A 19,551-nucleotide genomic window follows, 5' to 3' on the forward strand; every position below is an offset into this window, starting at 1 on the left:
ATCCTTCAGGTATTGAAAGCACAACCTGGCTAGATAAGCTTCACGGTATTTCCTTCTACGGCATGAATAATTTATGTGATCATGAAATCTGTTCTTTAGTAGTTTTGTACCCTGAGAAGAGCAATTGAAACCTACCAATGTTATACTGAATATTATCAAAGTTTCTTTTACTACAAGGCTGGTTTTTGGACCAAACCAAATGATGAAAAAGTCCCCAAATTAACATATCAGAAATTTTACCCTACACAGAACTGTTTATGAAGGTTAGGGCAGAAGTGGCCACTTTACCTCATAACTTGGGACAGTGGTGGGGTGAGGGGTAGGGACAGCCATGTTCCAATTAAGTGTTTAGCTGTCTAACCTGATCTTTCTAAGGGGTCTTTCCATAGACTAGTCAGGGAGAAGAGGAACTTAGGGTTAGGCAGGGAAGGAGGGATTGGGTGGATGTGCTGTTTAGCCAAGAAAGAGGGGTTCCATGGAGATTTGGAGAGATTGGTCAGTCAGTGCAGAATCTGGGCCATATTACTAAGACCTGATCCAAAACTTGATAAAATCTATGAGTCTTTAAGGATAAAATTCTTTTCTCTGACACCCACTGTAGGTCACTTAGCTGCCCTGGGGATGACTAATTGATTGTTCTTCATGGTGCATATGTAATAGAGATCCCCAATATAGGCAGGAGAGCTGAATCTTACTATTAATTTCAAGGCTTATACTTTTGTAGATAATACTATTGCTGTAAGATATGAAAAACTGGCTTCCATTGAGACTATCTTTTATCCACCCCGCTGACTTCATACACTACAGTTTTTATGTTTGGCTTGGAGAATGCCAGTTGGACTCTTGGCTGTGATAATGGGCAGAAAATGGACTGGGAAAGGCCATTTTCAATAAATGTTCTGTAGTGTGTGACCATCAGTTGGCAAATACAAAAAGACCTGACCCTACTATTATTGAAATCAATAGCAAAATTCCTCCTGACCTCAGAGGGAGCAAGATCTGGGCCCAACCTGTATTTTCTCTCTGTGCAATGAGAAACCAAAAAAGACTTCTATTGTAATAAATTAAGTAAACTGTTGTTTCATTTAAATTTTCAATTCAGCTACTTTGCTCAACAATGGAATTAATCACCTTTGTGGTAAAGTGACCCAAAACTTTTCACTGGTTAAAAAAAAAAGTCAAATTAGAAACAGTTTAGCCAACAGGTACACTATCACAGCTGTAAGACAGCCATGTGAAGTTGGGGCTAACCATTTAGAAAAAGGGGAAAGATCTAACTGTTTTGTATAAAACTTGACCCTCCTACCTCGTTCCCATGTGTGGGTTTATGAATCCTACCAAAAGGATCAACAAATTCTGTATTGACTTACTCCCTGTACAACCCAATTGTGTCAAATTTAGCTATAACAGGCCAAAATCTGCACTGCTGTTCACTCCAGGTGCTGGCATGTTCTCTTTCCCCCCAAGCTTTGGTCTGTCAAAATCATGGGTACCACTTCCTATGAAGTCAATGGGAGAGATGTCATTGAGGATCAAGCTGCAGACTTGATTCTTATTAAGGGTGATGAGCAGTGCCAGATTAGGTGTTCCATGAAGGAGGAACATTTTTACCTAAAATTCGTGCTTAGCTTTTGTTGTTACTTACTACAGGATGGTCACAGTGCTGCTGCCACCCAGGTAGGTGAGCAGAGCCATTATCCAGTGAAGTACATATTACCTATCAGTTTACACTGACACCTGAAAAAAACAGTGTGTGTGAGACAAGGGATTGTAGTACTCCAAGGAAAATATTTGTATTTGTATGGTCAACATCTGTTGATGTTCTGGTTTTGCTGATTGATGTAGAATTCTGGCACTTTACAGACACTAATAAATTAAGCCTCACAATACACCTGTGAGATAGGTATAATTGACGCCTTTTTACAGGTATGGAAATTAGCTGGGGAACAAATAGGGGATGTGCATAATCCAAGGAGACTTGTAGAGCTGAGAATAGAATCCTGGTCTACTCATTAGAGGTTTGTATTGACTAGCATTGAAAGATGTATTTTTAGGAGATGTTAGCCAATGTATGCTAACTAACATGATATAAAATTCTAGTATAGACCACTAACAGAACACCATCTCCAAGAGAAACTATGACACCAGGACCCATCACATGGACACTACCAACACATTAACATCATCAACCTATCAAGGCTATCCCTAACTGGAACCGAAGTATCATTACTCTTGAAGGGACTGAACTTTACCCCCCAACAAAACCTCATACCATACTGAAATGTGGAGAACTAGAAGAATTCTTCCGCTGACTCTGCCTCAGAGTTTTTGCAACAAGGATGACACCATCTCATCTACCCATCCCCACCAACAGTGGACAGAACCACATATGTGATCATTACATCAATTGCTTCCTGAAAAAAAAAAAGACTCTGAAATCCCCAACAAACATTTATCCACACAGTGTCTACACCATTGAAAAGACAGCTATACAATCCCTGAAATCCAGCCACCAGATAGTGATCAAAACAGCGCCATCATATTCCTAAGTCATGGTGACTATGTTAATGAGGCCAACAGATAACTCACCAACACTTCTTACTAAAAAGAACTCAAAGACAACCTCACACTGCAGTTCACCCAGGAATTTAAAGATATCATCAACTCCTTCCCCAAGACTCCAAGAACTCTACAACCTTCTGTCCCATGAACCCATCCCAAGCACTGTCTGCATGCTTCCCAAGATGCACAAACAAGGGAACCCAGGCATATCCATCATATCTGGTCACTGCATTCTTACTGAAGGAGTATCAGGACTCAGAAATAGTCCTCAAACCACTCACCACAAAGGGACAGTTTCCTCCAAGAAACTACTGACTTCCTTCAGAAACTATGCAACATCAACAACCTCCCTCAGAACACCATCCTTGCCACCATGGATGTCACCTCCACACCAGCATCCCTCACTCTGATGGAATTGCTGCCTGTCTCAAATGCCTACAGGATAATGAACAACAATCAAATCTACCCCAAACACATTGCCAAACTCATCCATTTCATCCTCACCCACAGTAAGTTTACATTTAACAATAAACAATTTGTCCAAGCTGTGAGAACATCTGTGTCTCCTAGGCTGAACAATATGCCAACCTCTTCATGGGCCACCTTGAGGAAGAATTTCTGGAAAAATGCACCATGACACTAATGGTATTTCATCCTCTGGGCAGATGACCTAAACTCCCTCATAGATTTCCACCACCACAACTGCAACAACCATTTTTAACTCTCTCTAGAACACTCCCACACCAGTATCAACTCTCTGGACACCATGATCAGCTTCAATAACAGAACCCTTCAATTGACTATATACAAAAAACCAACAGATCATAACACTTACCTCCACAGATCCAGCAACCACCTAACACACAGCAGGAAATCTGTTATCTATAGCTAGGCACTCGGATATGACAAAATTTGATTTGAAGAGTAAGTCCTGGATATGCCTAAACACTCTTTAAAACTGCCTTCACTAAACAAGGACATTCCACCAGAGGAATAGATTGCATCATGGAATGGGCCACCCAAATACCCATAAGAAAACTCACTGACCACACACCCCTACTTGTCACCTATTGCCCCACACTAGAACCCATATGGGATATCAAACAGTTACAACCCATATTTGATGGGGATCACATCCTGAAAGAAACTCCCTCTGGCCTTCAAGCATGCCTGTAACAATGTGTTGTACCTCATCCAGTACATCAAATGTCCCAACAACAACTATGAGGGTGAAACAGACAATCACTACACTCGTGAATAAACTCATGCAGAAAAATAATAAAAGACAAAAGCACCCTGTCACACAAAGCTATCACTCCATAGCTGACATCTCAGTCCTCATCCTCAAAAGAAACCTGCACAACACCGTCAAAAGGTGATCCGGGGAACTTAAATTCATAATTTTGTTGTACACGAAAACCATGGACTTAAAAGAAACACTGGTTTTATGGCTCATTATAACATTTTTCAACACACCCTACTGCCTGCTAACCCTTAATTGCCCACTTCATTTTAAGTGGTCTCCTACATGTGTGAAATCCTTATGCTTAACAATGTGTCCCTTGTTGTATTTAGCTCAGAGATTCCCATTACTTTCGCCAGACCTGAAGAAAAGTTCTGTGAAGCTTGAAAGCTTGTCCTTTCCATCAGCAGAAGCTGGTCCAATAAAAGACATGACTTCACCTACCTTGTCTCTCTAGTGTAGACAAGGCAGTTCAGAGGGGAGCTTAGACTTTCACTCAATCTGTTAAAGTCTACACTATCTTGGGTACACTATAATAGCACGTTAGCTAATACCTTCTAACAACACACCTTTAAATCCTAGTCAAGACAAGCCCCTAGCGCTTTGTCTTAACCATAAAACAGAGAATCTCTTTCTTAGACTCCAGAAATTATTAAATAAACCACGCTAACACCAAAATGCAGAAATACATACAGAAGCAGTTACTGCTATAAAATGCAGCTTTTCGAGCACTCCTACGGCTGCCCAGCAATGACAATGAGATGATAATGTGTTATTATACTTTTATGGAACATGTGCAATCTCTTAGAAGAGATAATGACACACACTCCTACTGTTTCAAATTATGATGAGGAGCCAACCTGGAGAAAAACATCAAAATAAACTTTCTATTTGCTACATCTATAATGTGACTCTGCCAAGGAATCATCTTGCCACAGTAAACCTTTTGAGAGAGTGATTTTCATGAGCAGCACACTCTACAGATTTTTCTGTGAATAATAAAACACTGCACTGGCTTCTTACTCACTTTCAGGTGCAAATCAGGGTGACAATCTTCAAAACCTTGAATGATTTGAGCCATGAATAGTCTTGTTTTCGTGAGATTTCCTCATACCTTATATCCCATTGTGCTAGCTGAGACCGACTGTGTCTCAGTGAAACACTGAGGCTTACAGCCTTACCATCTGAGCGGAAGAATTTACTTTCATTGGAAACGTGCCAAAGCCCAAATCGGCAATCTTTATTGCCAGATTATCAGGTGATGTAAATCAGTGTCACTCAGGATATGGCTAATATATTTACTTAGCATTTAGATGTCTTTCATTTTGGTTTGTTTATTTAACGACTTGTTAATTTTGCCTAGTTCGGATTGACAGTGGTTTGTTAAAGCATTAAGGGCCAGACCTGTAAGATGCTAAGTACTTGAGGTCATTGGGAGTTGAGAATGCTCAGCAATTTGCAGGTGAGATCCTTCACAAATAAACAAACAAACAAACAAACAACATTGTACACTGGGATTATCATTGATTTTTTTGACCTCAACAGAAAGGCATAATGGATCCCAGGGGCACTCCTACAGAGTTAGCGTCATTATCCATAGGCTTGGTTAGAAGGATTAGATTTTTATCAGTAAATGTTGATAAACTTCTATTTCACCTTACATGCACAAACCAATGAAAAAATATTTCCAGTGATGATGATCCAGATAGGCAAAGTAAGAAAAATGCTGCTTGAGAACTTCTTAGAATTTGGTCTAAGGATATTTACTTTGTATATTTTGACATGTGATGTTGACAATTTGTGTTTTAATGGTTATAAAGTTTTAACTTTTTGAAATGTTTGTCATTAAATTACTGTCATACTCCCCTACCCCCGAAATGTACTGCAACTGTGAAAGATTAAATCAATAAAAATTGGAAAAAATGCTTAAAAATGCACATTGATATGTCAAAATTATAACAAAATAAAAATTGAATTCTACCAAGCCTAATTATACACTGTCCTTCCTCCCATGATTGATACATCATCAAATAGACTTTTTAAAGATATTGGCTTTCACAGTGTACATAACCTAAGTGAGCAAGAGGGAGAGATAAAAATATGTGCTGTTTGCATAGTTTTAAACCATGTTTATGTGTTATACTCTGTAACAGGGTAGCTGGCCGCTTAAACAAAACTGGGCCCAGCTCTTTTTATCCAGTTCAGATGTGTGCTAGTTTGGTGTAATGAGGAGGGCAGTGTTGCCTCTGAGAGTGTTATAAATGGGAGACAGTCCAAGGGCAAGAGAGCAGAACCCAGAATACTGAGAGAGAGCTTAGGAGAGTTCACAACCCAGAGTCCAGAGAGGGAGAGATCAGAAGAGCAGAGCTGGGCTGCGAAATTCAGAGAGAAGATGCCCCTGAAGGAGAGATGAGAATGCCTTAGTGAGCAATGGAGCCAGATCAGGATGGTGAAAGCAGAAGGCAGTCATGGGGTCACCTTCGGACTTCCCAAGGCCAGAGAGCCACAGTCAGGGAGGTCAGGAGGCTGTGAGCAGCTGAGGGAGATGCCTGCTGGCTCACTGAGCTGGAGAGGTGAAGCTGGAGGGCTAGAGAGGGCTGAAGATGGGGGCATGGTGGAGGGGTGAGCCTGCTGATGTCTCCAGGTGAGAGCTAGAGCCAGGTCTGGGACTGAAACAGGATGGAGAAACACCCCAACTAGAGGAGCTGAGGTGAGGTACAGTGAGAGATGCCAGAGCTGTACCGGAGAGCTGGGGCATGGTAAGAGACACCAGAGCTGTATTTGGTGTTAGACTGTTGGAACTTGAAAGAGTGAATGTACTGTTTGGGCTCTGCTGGGGGGTTCTGGTTTGTGGTTGTGGAACTTTAATAATAAATTAACCCTGCAAATGGCGATTTATACTTGGAAAGCTTGCATGGAGTTACTCGGGACTCCAGAAAAAAGCTGAAACTGAGGCAGGCATAGTGGTCATGCCACAGCCTGCCACAGGAGGGTGCCCCCTTGTCATACACCCTATATGTGTCCCTCTACTTTACAGATCTCTGTGACTTCCATTTGTTACCTTTAGCAGCCACAGTGAAATCAAGCAGAGCTCAAAACCAGATAACAAGAAGTGTGCAAGAAATGTATTTGCTATATTGAGAGGTTGACTTTGGAGCAGGCCAGAAGTGAGGTGCTTATAGGTTTGAAAAGTTGGCATTCCTTTTAGATAATTGAGAGCTAATGATAGGCTTCAAACAAACAGACAACCATGCAACAGGTACTGCACAAGCAGCAGCAGAATGAGCTTCCTGCTCCACCAGTCACCTTGATATTCGCTGTCTCTCTTTTACCTCTAGTCTAGAGCATCATCTCACCACACACACATACAGATGCACATGTGCACTGCAACCAGCTACCTTGTACAAAGAATTCTTCCCCCATACAAATGTCCCATTCCCTCCAAACCCTTTAAGGACATTTTAAAAATATACAGAAATATTTGAAGTGGATTATTGATTGGAAAAAGAGATATGGCCAAATTGAGAGGGACTGTATATAACAATGCAAGTAACCTGTCAGTAAATCAGCTTCAGTCAGTGTAAGCAAGTACAATTTATTTGCCAAAGAAATGGAAGGACAGTGTTGTAGAAGGAAATACAACCAATGGGAAGATGAAAGATAATCAGGACACCCTGACAGCTGTAAATATAAATCTATATAAATGCAGAGAAACCTAGAAAGACAGCTTATCAAAAATCATTGTCCCTATCAGGTCTCTATTAAAGTTGCTGTGACCCTTGGGAAATCTTTTGTATGATAACTGAAGAAACCACTGAGATCATCTGATTTGACTTCCTGCATAAAAGCTATAGAATTTCACCCAGTAACTTCTGTATCAAGCCCACTAACTTGTGGTTGAACTAGAGCATATTGTTTAGAAAAATATCCAATCTCAATATAAAGATTTCAAGTGATGGAGAATCCATCACCTCCTTTGTTAAATTATTCCAGTGGATAATTATGCTTACTATTACAAATTTGCACTTTATTTCCGGTTTGAATCTGCCTAGAATTGACATCCAGCTTTTCTACTTGGTTAGAAATCCATGAGATTACATGGAAAATATAAATTAATGGATTGGTAAAAGCACGGTAACTGTTGTGAGGTTTACAGTCCTGTATTTCCATATGAAAGTCCTTCTCTCTTATTTTTCCCTTTTTTGAAGCACTTGTAGTTCATTGTCATGCTTTCAGTCTTGGAAAACCTTCTCTGAATTAAAAAAGGTTTTGAGATAATTATCTCCTGCCTACATATTCCTTTCCCCAGCTCATTGAGTGCTTCAGAGTAAATAGTGCCTGGGCCTGTTCTCTCCAATTTAGAATTGCTCAAAATTATGACATCTGTCATGCTGATGTAGAAATTACTTAGTATACTTAAAGTGCATTCTATACTGGAAGGCATTTTCAGTGCTCTCCTTTGGGAAGACATTTAAGACTAAGTATGTAAAATCTAAGCTTTTACCATCCATAGTTACTTAATTTTACTTTCTGTCCAATAATGTTTTGCATTCTTGACTGTTTTTTCTTTTATACTTCATGAAAAGCTCTTAATAGATTATACATGTTAATGCAGTTTGTAAGAACTATCTTCTTATGTACAGAAATATGTAGCTAGCTATATCAATATAGAGATGTTCTGATATCTCTCTGTTATTGCTGGTTACTTACCTATTGGCCTTCAGAGCCCATTGAAGTCTATGGGAGTGTTTCCAGTGAATTCTATGGGCTTTGGATCAGGCCCTAATCATCTTTGCTTCAACTGACTTTTTTTTTTTTTGGTAGACTGTTGTATTTTAGACATGACATTTGCAGGGCTGTAATCAGTACATTTATTGAAACTACATCTCATAACTTTTCCAGTTAGACTAAGTGTTTTTTCTCATGTTTCTGAATTAATAAAAGTGTGGTTTACAAGTGATCTTAAAATTCTTTACTTGAAACCTGATCCCTTTTTAAAAATTATTTTGCAGGTAATTTGTTAGGCTTGTATCTAAACACAAATGACTCTGGCAAGATCCCCCATCCATAATTTAGTTTGTTCTTCATCCTTGTGTTCATTGCACAAAGTTCTGAAACTCATGTTAACTATGATCATTTTTGCTTGTCTCCCTTACCTCATCATGTAACATCTAATTCTTATATTTGTCTTGTCTTCTAAGTTTATAGCATATCATTATTATTATCTTCTCTCAAGTCCTCCTATCCACTGTCTCAGCCCACATTAATTCACAGCATTTCTCTTCAGTTGATAATTGTAGCTCTTCACTGTTGAATTTTACTTGATAATATATCAGCAAAACTTCTGCAGCCATACATGTGTGAGAGTTTTCAACTGTTCTATAGTCTCCAATTTCCAAGAGTTTAAAACTAAACTCATGGCGGAGGCATTATTTACTGACTCGAAAAAGACGATATTTCTGATTTAGATGCTGGAACTTTCCAGACTGTCACCCAATTTGATGCTTAAATGGACAAGTGTTCACATACATAGATTACTGCTAATGATTGGATTATTGTGCCTGTGAATTTTGCACACCGCTAAATTGATAAGAAACATGTTTGTCCTGTCGTTACTTTATACTCCTTGTCATGGGGTACAGCCCTCACTGCCAGACAGGCGCCTCCTCTTGGTTGTGCTGGGGATTAGCTCAAGACTAACACCCACATCCACGGTCTGCACACCGACACCCTGTCTCTGCTCCTGCCTACGGCTCCTCTCTCAGTTCCCAGAACCGCAACATCCTCTTTGCACCTCAGCCCTCTGACTAGGTCGTCATCTGTGTTTCCTGTTCCAGGGAGAGCGGAGTGGGTATCTCTGACCAACAATCCAGCCACTTCCTCAGAGGCTAGTGGAGGGGACCTGGGCCTGCCCACTACTCCAGGCCCCAGTCCAAGGACCCTGTAAATAGCAGCCTGCTGTTGCTCTTCTGTAACCTCTGTCAATGCTGCTCTATTTCCCTGGGCCACTTCCCCATGGCCCCAGCGGCTTTTCACCCTTACCTCAGGGCCTCAGCTGCTCAGTCCCAGCAGCCAGCCAGGAGCTCCCTCTTGGTCCCTCAGGTCCCTGCCAGCAGCTGCTCTGTCCAAGGTGCTTAGTTCTCTCAGCCTTCCAGGGATGCAGTCCTTACTCCGTGGGCTCCCAGCAGCAACTGACCAATTCTGCCCTGCAGCTCCCTTTTATCTGAGCCTGCTGGGTCTGTACTGGTTGCTCCCTGCTCCCTGCTTGGCTGTGCCTCACGCAGCCTCTCTGGGCTGTTCAGAGGACTCACCTCCATTGTTCCTTCGGGACAAGGGATGCTTAACCCCTTTTATGCCTGTGTGGGGTAGGCACCCCATCACACTTCTGCACCACTGTTTATTCCCCCATCATTTGTTTGTTTCATCCAGCTGTTGCATTTTCTCAAAAACTGTACTATTTTGTGGAAGGGGCCTTTACTCAATGTATGTATGCTGCCTAGCCCAGCTGGGCTTTATATGTGTACATAAACAACGTATACATATGTGCCTATAGTCTCCCAAAGGGTTAGATCAGTTCTCCTTCTTGGAGTGGAGTTATGGTTCTGGCTTCATGGTTATTGCTCATATTCATCCTCAGCATATTAAGGGCAATCGCCCTCTTCACATATTGTTGGGGAGTTAATTTAAAGAGAAATGGCATTCAAGATTCAATGAGGAAGTCTGCTTTGGAGGGCTCTGACAGTATGTGAGAGTTCCTATGTGATTGCAGGAAGAACAAGACTCTGAAGAATGACTGGAACACGAGTTGACTGCAGGATATTGTTTCCACTTGAATTTGCATGAGCATGATATGTTGGTACATGAACAAAATATTATTCAAGAAAATTAAAGGGAAAGAAGGAACTGGATGTCCCCTTCTGTTGTAGCTTTGCTCAGGGAACTGTACATGTTCAAAAATATGCCTTTAAAATGTTTGCTGTTTAAATTCAAATAGGTAGACCAGGAGATCTAGAGGGGGAAGAATTTGTAACAAGGTGAATGTCAATTACTCTGGAACATTTTCAAGAAGATGATGTTGGGACTGTGCACGAATTGTAATCTGAATTGCATATGGTAAGTAGAGTGCCTTGGGTAGAGAACATTGCAATAGTTCTGTCTAGATGTGGCAAAAGCAAGAGACCACTTCCTATCACGCTGACCAATGTTACCCCATTATTTCCTTGTTCTGCCTCTTCTGTCTGTTTGTATTCAGCTGTTGCCTCTTGTCTTGTACTTAGATTGTAAGTTTATCAATTTATCAAGTTTATCAATAACTTCCTACTCACTCTGTTTCTACCTCCATTGCCTTCCAGTCCAATGCAGTAAAACTCTGCTTTCTGAGAGGCATGCTGAACTATCAGCAATCTCAGTGGGGGTCGAATGTGTGGATCAGCCTTCCCAAGTACTAAGCTCAGATCATGCTCCAGTGATCTACAAAGTCAAAATATCCCACACAGTTTAGATCATGTATTTAAAGCAATCCTTCTAGTAAGTCTAAAGTGATCTTATCACTTATTTTGCTAGTTTATTAAGAAGATATTTAAAATGTAACCTTCCTATATATATATAGAGGTAACATTAATTGCTCCAGCAAAGGAAGGAAGGTAACATTTTAAATATCTTCTTAATAAACTAGCAAAATAAGTAATAAGATCACTTTAGACTTACTAGAAGGATTATACTAGAAGATTATACATATATATATATATGTCTATTCCTTGATTGTGCCCATATATTATTACTATCATGAAGCTAAACATCCAAGTAATATTAACTGCACTTGCAAATAATGGTGCTTGGATGTTTGCAGAACGTGAACACACAAGGATTGTCATCATAGCTGAAGCCTTGCCCTCAGAGTGTGCACAAGACTTGCAAAAATAGCCTACTACTACATGCCCTGTTGTGGCTTATTGCTTCCCTGTGTACAGTTCATTGAATAAAAGAAATGCACCACATTAGCAGCATGAAAGATTAATAAAGTAAAAGCAATAAACTGAAAGCAATACATAACAGCTCATTATGTTATTCATTACTAGAGTAAATGCAAGTCAAATCAGTTGTCACTATGGAATGAAAATACAACTCAGAGCTGTATAGAATTGAAAAGCAACTGAGAGACTGGATTGCTCAGAGACTCCTAATAGGACCTTTCACAACTAGGGTTGAAATCCTGGGCCCACTGAAGTGATGGAAGATTTCCCATTGATTTCAGTGGGGTCAGGATTTCATCCTGGGACTTGTGAATCTAGCACACTTGGATCAAAGCCGCACATTTCAGATCTGGATTTGAATTCTGAACCTCCCAAATGTAGGGGATATTTGGAGATTCTGATGCAGCCGATCTCTAGTGCTCTGGCTAAGTTGAGGATTTCATTCTCCAAGTCATCAATTACCTACCTATTCCACCCAAGAAAGAATTAATGGAGTCACTTAGGAAAATTCTCTGAAAACCTCTGCTCTCTGCGCATCAGTGGTCAACAAGACTAACAGTATGTTAAGAACTATTAGGAAAGGGATAGAAAAAAAGACAGAAAAGATCACAATGCCACTATATAAATCCATGGTGTGCCCACATCTGGAATACTGTGCAGTTCTGGTTGCCCTAGCTCAAAAAGGATATAGTGGAAATGGAAAGGTTCAGAGAAGGGGATGAAAGATAACAAGGGTACTACAGAATGGCTTCCTTACCAGGAGCCTAAAAAGATTAGGGCTGTTCAGCTTAGAAAAGAGAAGAGTAAAGGGAGATATGATAGAAGTCTATAAAATCATGAATGGTGTGGAAAAAGTGAATAGGGAAGTATTATTTGCCCTTTCACACAATGTAAAAACCAGGGGTCATCTGATGAAATTATTAGTCAGTAGATTTAATAAAAACAAGAGGAAGTATTTTTCACACAAAGCACAATTAACGTGTGGAACTCACTGCCATGGGAGGTTATGATGCCCAAAAACATAACTGGGTTCAAAAAGAAGTGGATAAGTTTATGGAGGACAGTTTATCAATGGGTATTAGCCAAGATGGGCAGGGATGTAATTATACGCTTGGGGTGACCCTAAACCTCTGCTTACCAGAAGCTAGGAGTGAACGACAGGGGTGCAATACTAAATAATTGCCCTGTTCTGTACACTCCCCTTGAACCTCTGATATGGGTCACTGCTGAAGACAGGATCCTGGGTACATTTCCATGTTCTTAATCTAGAACCTCTTGCCAGTACTGAAGAGCTGAGGAAACTGCAAGCTGCTCTGTGCAGGTGAACTCTTGGCCACTGCATGGAACTCCATTAATTAATATTAATGGAATTCTGTGCCCCAAGTAATTCCTTTTGAAGGAGAGGTAAATTTTAAAAATATAAATGATGGGATCTTTGGTGGAGTGAGAACTGCACAACCAAGCCTTCTTTAATCAATTTGATTCCATTCACACTAAGGATTTCAGCCAATGTTTCACATTGATTTTGTGACCTCCGCCTTTGTGGAAAAATCCAATCTAGTGAATAAGGATGAAGCCAATTAGGCTTTATAGAAATTTAATAGGGTTCTAGAGCAGTTTCTCTTTTGAAACTATAGAATTTAATAGAGAACAGTTTCCTTTATTTTTCTTTAAATGATCACATAGTAAAATTCTATAACAGTGATATAATTCCCTATTAAATTCTATAAGATGGTGTTAAAAAAAGCCTCTGGAAAGGTTATCATTTTCTGTTATGGACCTTGGCATTAGGGGCAAATCCTACAGTAGTTTGGATTGAGATGCATGGTGCACTTGTGATCATTTTCTTACAGAACATTGAAGAACTTGGTTTTCTCTGTTGCACAGAGTAGTACAGTGCAGTAATGCAACATGACAGATATAGCCTAGATTTGTCATAACTTCCATTGTGTCTACCTGGCACAGTGACATAGAGATTATTCTCTTTTGTCTATGGAAAGGGGAAAATCTGGAGCACAACTAAAATAGGTACCTGGAAAAAAAGGGCTCCCTGTTTCACATGCCAGGTATCATTTTAAAGTTGTGTGTCAAAAGACAGAAGAAAATGTATAAAGTAATTTTGTAAAAAGGTACATTCATAGAGAAGTTGTGCAGACTTGATCTTTGAAGGCTAGATTCTGATCGGCCTTTAGATGGGCCGGCGATGTGGGGAGAGAGTAAGGATCTTTCCCTTGTGCATCCCACAATAAGAAACCGCCTTATTGCAGCTGTTGCACTGTGGAGATGCTGCTACTGAAATGCTTTCCATGGGGAGCACATCGGAAAAAAAAACAGGTCAGGGACTAGACAGAACCATGGCTCTCTCCCTTCTAAGCACTGGTCAGTGGAGCAGACAGCCATGCAGGAAGTATATACTATCCCCTCTGAGCAGATATAGCAGTTTATGGGCTCCCCCTCACACCAGGGTGCTCCAAGAGGCATTGTGCCTTCCTAAGGCAAAATCTCTCAGCTCAGTTCCACTCTACATCAACATAGTCTGCATCTAGAAGGTCAAATCTAGCCCTAAGTTAGGTGGCTATTTATAAGCTATGCAATACGCTTTTCTTTCTTTTTTTCCATATTCTGTTCCCGTTTCTTCTGGAAAAAAAGTCTCTTCCCTTCCGTGTGCATCACATTATTTCCTTATAACTTTCTGTACTGTACTTCAAAAATCCACAAATCTGACTTCCTGGGCTTTGCGCGATTGAACTACAGGACACCTGATTAATCAAATCTTTGCTCCTGTGTCACTTCTACTCGAGGCTTAAAATATAGGCACCACCCATTGATTTATTTGTTGAGTCAGATTAAGTGATTTCATTTTCAAATCAAAATCCCAAAGGCCCATATTGTGCAATCAGTTTTTAACCACAACTCCCCACTGACTTCAATAGGTACCTTGACAAAAAGTAATGGCACAATCTAGCCCCAAGTCAACACGACAGCTTTGTGTCATACAATGTGATACAGTGTTTGATGTCATGGTTAGGAACAAACTAGACATTCTCACTACCCATGATGCAGGTCAGGTGGCTGACATGGCTGGGTTCGGAGGGGCACAGGGGATTAGTAGGCGAGGAAAGCTGCTGACTACGTCAGAGCCATCCAATTTATGAGGCAGAAATAGGATTTATCTTTGGTAGATACATGCCTTTTGCCCAGGAGGAAATAATGCTTCAGTTGTACTTGTGTGAACAATCATAGTTCTTACAGCATTTTAACAAAAAGGGAGAGGTAAGTTTTATTAGCCTCATTTTGCAGATAGGGAGCACTGAAAGGCTAAGGCTGACCCTTGTAGTCTGGCCCTATCTATGTGTGCCATAGTTACCACCTTCATGAAATAGGTAAACCACATCTTTAAGGATTTGGGCCATAAAAATAAAGCGTTAGGGAGATAAATACAAATGCTATTAAATAAAACTACTATACAGTGATAAAAAGAATGCCCCTAGGCAAACCCGACCAGCCAAACCATTTCTGCCCTCTTGAGAAAGCTACACTACATAAGGATGGCAGTGACCAGCATTTGGTTGAATAACTTGGTCTTTCTGTCACTGACTGGATATGCTATTGGAATATGGTTAGTTCATGCATGATGACAATACATTCTGGTTATCCATTATTATAGTGGGAATGCTGACTGGCCTGTCAAGTGATATATGGTCCTGATTTATCAAGGTATCTAAACACCTTGAAGCTTTGAAATCATATACAATAGATATTATTGTATTTTTCATTAGAATTTGTCCCCTTCTCCTTTTGCTCCATCTTTCAGATTTTCTGTATCTGGTTTCTCACTCTGCCTGATCAATTCCATATTTTACCCTCTTTCATTGTTTGTCCCCCTCTGCTGTTTTTACATCGTAAGTCAAACTCTGTGAAGTTGAGGTGAGTCAAACTTTCAAGCGGGTTTGAAATTAGGTTAAAAAATTCTAATACTGATCATATCTCCTTTTCCACAGCCTGATCTTTTGTTCCTTGAATCCCCACATCACCTCTTCAAACCTAATAGAGACCCTCTCTTTGTAACTCAGTTTTCCTGATTCCAGACATGTCTCGAGCCTTTGATTTCCTTTTACTCCAAACAGAAATCCTCTCTTCCAATTCCTTCTTCTAACTCCAAGGCCCTGATGCCTATGCAAATGGCTCCCAAAGCACTCTCTGTTTAGTGGTGGTAGCACCTAGTGGCTCTTACAGATTTGGCACTCTCTCTGCTGAGCTGAGGTTGGCTGTTCTAATCAAATCTCATATCCATTGGGGTGTCTTTGGTGTCCCGAAAAATCATCCTGCCTGAATCTGTGGATGTCCTACAGAGTGTGTGAGATATCGAGACAACCAAGACTCCAAGCTGAATTTCTGCAAAGGTTGGTCGCCTGATGGAGAGGAGAGCAATAGGTACTTAATCCAAATGTATTTAATATAAATATAAAATATAATTCTGGTTTGGGTAAATATTTGAGATCACATTTGAGCTAGTTCTTTTTTCTTTTTTAACTTGTTTTTCCATCCCTACATGAAACCCCTTTGAGTCTAAGGGCCAGACCCTCAGCTGATGTAAATCAGCCTAGCTCCTTCTACCTCAGTGGAGCTACAGTGACATACATCAGCTGAATATCTGGCCCTAAACGCTTAAGGCTCATCTATATATACAGCACTGCAGCCATGCATCTGCACCACTGTAGCGCTTCGTGAAGATGCTACCTATGCCAACGGGAGAACCTCTCCCACTGGCATAGGTGCCCCACCTCCCTGAGAGGCAGTAGCTAGGTCATATTGCTGTCCCTACCAGAGCAGTAGAACTACATTGCTCAGGTTGTGAATTTTCCACACCCCCGAGCAATGTAGTTATACTGACATAAGTCTGTAGTGTAGACCAAGCCTTATTGAACACTTCTTTCTCATGCTAAGTGTGTTTGATTTCTAAAGCTGGTATTATAGTGTGCTCTAACAGTATCCTGCTCTTTCCAACGTCTTGAATATTCAAGGCTTATTCTAACCTAGATCTTAGCAGCTATAAATATCACATGTCACTGACCTGTTCTTTACAGTTGGGTTCCTTAGTACTTTTTGCACTGAATTTCAAAACCAGGCTGTGTATGTTGAGATATCCAGGCAGTGTCCTAGAGCAGCAAATGAACAAAGGGGCACATGCTGTTAAAAAAAACTGTCAGCTACACTTTCAGGCAATGTTCGCAAAAAGAAATGAACAAAGAACCATTGCAGAAATAAGCTTTGTATTGGAAGGGGTGGTGAGAGGGAGGGGCTGTTAAACTTTCTTTTGACAAGGCATCCAAATATTTCATTGTAAGTATTGTTTTTACAACAAAGATTATTTATGATTTTTAAACTCCTGGTGTAGAATCATGAAGGTTAAGCAGCAGAGATGCAAGACGGCTCCCATTGAAAACCATGGCAAAATTCCCATTAATGTCAGTAGTGCAGGATCAGACCCTAGGGCCAGATCTTTAGCTGGTGTAAATTGGCATACTTTAATTGACTTCAGTGGAGTTATGTTGATTTATACCAGCTGAGGATCTGCCCCTAGAGCAGGAGGGTAACTTTTTATTGGAAACCATGTTAGCAAAGTCTATTCAGCATAACACTGAAATAAAAATATCAGAAACCCAACACTTCCCCCATCCCCCATTCCAGAATAGAAAGAGATTTGGGGCCAGATTCAGAGTCTACTGAAGTCAATGTAAAGACTCCAATTGACTCAACGAGCTTTGGATCGGACTCTTAGATCTTATGTATCTGTGTCTGCTCCCTCAGCAGTGTTAGAAAACAGATACACTCATTGACTCAAAGGTCAGAAGGGACCATCATGATTATCTAGTCTGATACACATTGCAGGCCACAGAACCTCACCTACTCACTCCTGTAATAGACCCCTAACATCTGGCTGAAATACTGAAGTCCCCAAATCGTGGTTTAAAAACTTCAAGTTACAGAGAACCCACCATTTAGACTAGTTTAAACCTGCAAGTGACCCATGCCCTATGCTACAGAGGAAGGTGAAAAACTCCCAGGGGCTATGCCAATGTGATCCGGGGCAAAATTCCTTCCTGACCCCAAATATGGTGATCATTTGGACCCTGAGCATGTGGGCAAGCCCTACCAGCCAGACACCTGGGAAAGAATTATCTGTAGTAACTTAGAGCCCTCCGCATCTGGTCTCTCATAACTGGCTGTTGAAGATATTTGCTGTTAGCAGTTGCAGATCATCTAAATGCCATTGTAGGCAGTCTCAGCATATCAGGCCTCCATAAACGTATCAAGCTCAGTCTTGAAGACAGTTAGGTTTTTGGCCCCCACTGCTCCCTTTTGAAGGCTGTTCCAGAACTTAACTCCTCTGATGGTTAGAAACCTTTGCCTAATTTCAAGCCTAAACTTGTTGATGGCCAGTTTATATTTGTTCTCGTATCAATTGAGGTCAGACTAACAGGCCTGTAGTTTCCCGGATCACTTTTTCCCCTTTCTTAAAAATAGTAACTATATTAGCAATTCTCCAGTCATAGAGTACCACCCCCACATTTACAGATTCATTAAAAATCCTTGCCATTGGGCTTGAAATTTCATGTGTCAGTTCTTTTAATATTCTTGGTTGGAGATTATTTGCAATACAACCAACAAAAGTATAGCACTGAGTAATCCACTGTTCTGTCAGAAGATGGAACAGTCAGCATTTGCCTGACGTTCACACTAAGGGTGGGCATACCTTGTGGATTATGTACCTCTCAAACTACTTTTAGCTTCACAGGCTTTGCTATTCACTCTGCTTGCTGGTCCATTTTCATCCTGTTCCTTTACTGGATTGCTTTTCCCTTTCTGCTGCCTTTTCAAACAGCTTTTCCTTAGCAGAAATCAAACTTAATAATGTTCAAACTCAAGCTGACTTGTTGATCCCACAAGCATTTGAAATTAGGTAAAATAAGTCAATCAGTATCAAATTATGATACGCCCAAATGGTGAGATACTGACCTATAGGCTAGATCAGCAAAGACACAAAGGACCAGTGTGCAAGGGACAATATACAATGTTCAAAAGAAAACAAAAGGACAAAAAAGATGGTTTTCCATAATAATTTTCCATTCAAAAAATCAGTTGGTTGTGTATTGTTCACTGGATGCTCTTTGATCATATGGACATTCTGATCAGTGCCTTCTTGTTGCATACACTTGAATTCCTCTTTGTATTATTATGTAATATGATTATTTATTATTTGTGTTATATCAGCTCCTAATGGCCCTCCAGCAGATCAGGGTCCTATTTTGCTAGGGATTGTACAAAACAGCAACAGACAAATCCAAAGATTTTATAATCTAAATAGACCAGACTAAAGGGAGTATTGTTATCAACATCTTACAGATTGGGAACTGAGGCCCATAAAGTGTATGTCTACACTACGAGATTAATCCAAATTTATATAATTTGAATTTTGGAAACAGATTGTATAAAGTCGAATGTATGCAGCCACACTAAGCACATTAATTCGGCGGTGTGAGTCCATGTACCGGGGCTAGCATCGATTTCTGGAGCGTTGCACTGTGGGTAGCTATCCCGTAGCTATCCCATAGTTCCCGCAGTCTCCTCCACCCATTGGAATTCTGGGTTGAGATCCCAATGCCTGATGGGGCCAAAAACATTGTCGCGGGTGGTTCTGGGTACATCCTCCCCACTCTCCAGGGAAGCAATGGCAGACAACTGTTTCACGCCTTTTTCCTGGGTGAACAG

The sequence above is a fragment of the Terrapene carolina genome, unplaced genomic scaffold, assembly GCF_002925995.2.
Source record: "Terrapene carolina triunguis isolate 2854851 unplaced genomic scaffold, T_m_triunguis-2.0 Scaffold96, whole genome shotgun sequence".
NCBI lineage: Eukaryota > Metazoa > Chordata > Testudines > Emydidae > Terrapene > Terrapene triunguis.